This window comes from Pristis pectinata, chromosome 31, assembly GCF_009764475.1.
Source record: "Pristis pectinata isolate sPriPec2 chromosome 31, sPriPec2.1.pri, whole genome shotgun sequence".
Taxonomy (NCBI): domain Eukaryota; kingdom Metazoa; phylum Chordata; class Chondrichthyes; order Rhinopristiformes; family Pristidae; genus Pristis; species Pristis pectinata.
The window spans coordinates 20,710,409-20,715,153 of NC_067435.1; the positions used below are offsets into that span (position 1 = coordinate 20,710,409).

Here is a 4,745-nt window from a genome sequence, read left to right on the forward strand (position 1 = left end):
GTTTGATATATTTGTGTTAAATCCCCCAGTGATATCTACACCAGAGACAACAGTGTTGAGGTAAGGTGTTTGTGAAAGTGACTATAACGAACATCGAAGTTCAGAGGTTTAAATGCGTCACAGAAGACTGATCCTCTGTATAAATCAGAGCCTGTTGCGGATCATCAGCTCAGAGTGTGTGCCGGAGCCGAGGATTCTGGAAGAACAGAAGTCACAACTTCTCACTGAAATGGGATATCCAGTAATCTGGCGGACAGAAGACATTTACTATCCAATGATTTCAGCCTTTGGAATTCCCGGTAAGCCGCTGTCACACCTGTGGTTGGTGGAAATGGTTAGCTAATGCCTTCGAGTTTTTCTCCCGCTGCGTGTTTGCCCGGTCCCTGTTCAGTCCCCATATTTTTAAAAAATGGAACGTTCGGGGTCTTGGCGCTCTCAGTTTTGTCGCAGCTGCAATGAACTCGCAATTACTCTGTCTATATTGCTCCCGTATTGATCCCAGATTATTGTTAGCAAATGTGCTGGAAGAGGGTGTCTGCGTTATGAGGTGGAATAAGTTGTCGGTAACTCATAAGCGGCCGTTAAGTGTTATGTGTGCGGACTGGATTCTTTGGAAAATGCATTCGGTGATTGAAAACGAGTGATCTCCTTGATGTGACAGAGAAATATTTTAGACCCCTTTAATAAGACGTACGGGTAGGTTAATGTGGGTTTAAAATGGGCGGCGTGGACTCGTTGGGCCGGAAGGGCCTGTTACCACGCTGTAAATAAAATTTAAAATTAAAAAAAATATGGCGAGATTAAACAGAGATTGCAATTTTTTGAAAAGTTATTCATGTTGTGAAACACTACTCTATTATGTCTGTCTCTGACACAGATCCAGATTTCTGACTACTGTGTTAGCTGCTGGCTATTGTAATAACCCTGTCACTGGGATGTGAATGTGAATATTCAATGTGAATCGAAATGTCTGGCTGTGAGGTTGCCTGAACCAGCCGTCTTTCCGTTGTTCTGTCGCTGTTCGGGAGCGGCGGGGAAGTTGGTGTTTAGCTAATTGAACACTGCCGCCTTCTAGTGACCGACATTATTCGTTTGATACAGCACGAGACCAGATCGACACCGATAAATCTGATCCATCCCTTATTGCCGCGGAGGAGCCAGTCACACAGCTGGAGCTCTCCTGCCATCTCAACCTTACGGGCGAGAGTAAAGAACCATTACCCAAATAGGACCTCCCTCGGTGCAGCAACAAAGTTGAAATATCACGGTAACCCGACAAACTGCTGCGTCGGATCGGGGTCTGACCATTAATTTTTCTGCATCCTTACTTATCTCTTACAGTTAACTTGGTTGCCATTGTGATCCTGTCCCGAGGAAAGTGCGGTCTCTCCAAATGTGTCAGCCGGTACCTGGTGGGAATGGCAGCGGCCGACCTGCTGGTCGTTATCTCGGACCCACTGCTGAGCTGGACTGGTCTTATTTATTTTCCTCGTTCATTCCTCCACATCACTCCCGTGTGCAGTCTCATTGTGTGGCTGATTTTTGCAAGTACCACAGTTTCTGTCTGGCTGACGGTCGCTTTCACATTTGATCGATTTGTGGCCATTTGTTGTGAGAAGCTGAAAACAAAATATTGCACTGAGAGAACGGCGGCTGTGGTTATAGGGACAGTGAGTGTGCTGGGCTGTTTTATCTCTATCCCCTGGTTCTTCATATACGAGCCTGAGGAAATAATTAATAATGTTCCCTGGATTTGTGTCACAAAACCGAGCTTCTACTCTACACTCGCCTGGGCGACATTTGAGATGTTCCATCGTATTTTAACCCCCTGTGCCCCGTTCTTTCTGATTTTGCTGCTCAATGTTCTGACGGTCAGACGGATTGCAGCGGCCAGCAGAGTCCGCAGGGGGCTCCGGGGCCGCAGCAATGGAGGGAATGAGAAGGACCCGGAGATGGAGAACAGAAGGAAATCCATCGTTTTACTTTTCAGTATAACCGGCAGTTTCATTTCGTTGTGGATAACACTGGTGGCGTTTTATTTGTACAAACGAATTTCAAGGATTTACAATTATTCTATCACCGATCCTCTCTATGTCACGGAACACACAGCTCAAATGCTGCAGGTTCTCAGCACCTGCACCAACACCTGTATTTACGCCGTGACTCAGAGCAAATTCCGAGCGGAGCTGAAGAACGCGGTGAAATATCCAGTGAATCAAATTATGAAAGCCATTACAACATGTAAAGAAATGATGTATGCTCCACACACTACACCACACGTGATATAAAGTCGTTTACAGCTGACGCTGTAATTGAGACTCAGTGTTTTCACTTTCCATTAGTATAGACTGTCCGCCGGACAGGGCCCACAGGCCTGTTGGTTACAACACGTAACACAGAATAAATCATACCCTGTTTCTAACCGTCACACTAACTACTTGGTCACACACTATCAGGAGTCTTCCCCTTGTTGGACCTACCCCTCTCCCACTTCCTCTGCTACAGAAAATTTACTTGTTTTCTCTCCTTCCCAGCTCTGATGGTGCCATCCACCTGAAATCTCAATCTGTTTCCTTTCCACAGATGTTGCCTGACCTCTTGAGTGTTTTCTGTATTTTCTCTTCTAATATAAGAGCACGGCTTATGCCGCGGAGAATTCTTTATGCTTGGTTATAGCTGTGTACAACGAGCATGATGTTTTCACCTGAACTAAGCCTCCACAAAACTCGTAAATTTATTGAATAAAAATGAACTCTCAATTTAACTGAGAGTGTTTTTATTTGTATTTGCGTATGATATGATAGATTCATGTCGTAAAATGCACTGATGGAGAATGGCTGATGCTAACAAGGGAAGTAGCATAGGGTGGCTTCTATCCATCGACCTCTGGGTTATGGGCCCAGCACACTTTCGCTGCGCCACTCTGCTGCTGAGAGAAAACGCAATCGCTGTGCTGTGAGTGCTGTCCATTCTATACTTTCTTTGACGATTCCTTTTTTTCCGAGTTCGCACTGTTCCCTTGCTCGCTTCCTTTTCTTTCTTTGACTCTCCTGCCGTTTGTAAACTTTAAATCAAGAGCTATTCCAAATTCATTTTATTTTAAGATCGTCTGTGTTGGCTTAAAAATGTGCGGTTGTGGCTCATAAAGCAAATATTTCAACAAACATATGAATGTATGTCATTCCCAAATAGAAGCAGGAAACGGTGGAAATATCGATTCGTGCTGAGAGATTTAAAGTAAATATTTCATTCCAGTGATCTTTCGTCAGATCGGGGCAGGCGTAGACTGAATGACCAAGTACCACGAAACAAGGACAATTAACATTTCTCCCGGCAGTCGGGAATGCCTGAAACCTTCGGGATAATTTAAAGATGTATTTGTTTATTTAATTGTGAATGGGAAGTGGAGCATTGGGGCTACCTGTTTCGGGAAATAACAGGGAGAGCTTCCAGTGATCTCAGTGAATCAGTGACCTGCCGCCTTGAGGGCACTGAGGGGCTGGATTCTGTGCAAAAGCGACATGCCGCCAGAGAGCGCAGAGGTGAGTGGCCCAGTTTTACAACGACCTGTCGCCTGAGGATACTGAGGGGCTGGGCCCTGCTACCAGCTGCACAACACTTAAAAGGGCAAACATGAGTGGCATTGGTGCTTTGTGAGAGGATGCAATGAATTCATGTTCCATGATTTGCGTGTCGATTTGATCGCAAAATGAATGTAAGGAAAGAAACGTGTCGCATCTGTTGTGTTTTCTGAACACGTGTTTTACTTTTCGTGAACGAACTGTATATTTTTGTTTGAAATTCAAAACAGCAGGAAGTGCGGTGTTACCCAGCGGACAGCGGCAACACACAGCAAAATCTGCCGGATCGCCAGCATCCCTGGGTGGGCTCGAACGACTATACCTTCGGTTAACAGCCAAACACGCTGATTGATTGTGCCGCAATAAATGTGACACTCACGGGTCGGGAGGCGGTGACCAGATATCGGTGCTTGAACCCGGCTTTTCATAATCTGCATCAATGATTTAGATCAGGGGGTCAAGAACAATATAAAACAGAAAATGCTGGAAACACGTAGTCGGCAGGATTCGAACCTGCGCGGGGACACCCCAATGGATTTCTAGTCCATCGCCTTAACCACTCGGCCACGACTACCTCGATCCCAACAACTAGGTAGAGAGAAGGACATTTTCATGGGATGTGATCAGTGTGTCTCGGGACGGACTGAGTCAGGTAAGCAGAACTGATCCTGAAATAAAAGCAGATCTGCGGAGGGAGAAACAATGTTAACGTTTCCAGTCGATGATCTTTCACTCTGACCTCTGGGGACAGATGGAGATGGAGATAGACGGAGATCACTCAGAGCGGAACAGGATTTCCTCATCCCGCCATCGATAAGCGCGTTCAGTTGTTAGGTTCTGGTTTGCTTCAGAGGACATTCATCAGGCAACACATCGGTGTGGGCTGGAGTCACATACAGTCCAAAGAAGGTGAAACCGGCGGGTTATCTTCCCCCAACACCTGGGAGGCAGCAGGGGCGAGCGACTGAGGGTAAGAAAAGTTCTGGTCGGCATACCAGAGGGAGGACGTGACTGTACCGGGATGTGTGCAGAAGAGGTTCACCAGGATGTCGCCTGGGCCGTGGCGTTCCCATAAAATGGGACTGACTCTGCTTCCCTTGTTTTCATTCCAACGCAGGAGGCTGACGGCGGACCTGTTTGACGTACACAAGTTAATTGGCTCAT

General features: G+C 46.3%; 1 non-coding gene across 1 annotated transcript; it reads right to left on the reverse strand.

Annotated features, from left to right (window-relative positions):
• Nucleotides 1-4,073: 4,073 nt before the first annotated feature.
• On the reverse strand, nucleotides 4,074-4,155 carry trnas-aga (transfer RNA serine (anticodon AGA)). Its single transcript has one exon. It is a non-coding gene; the product is annotated as a tRNA-Ser (tRNA).
• Between the last annotated feature and the right edge of the window lie 590 nt (nucleotides 4,156-4,745).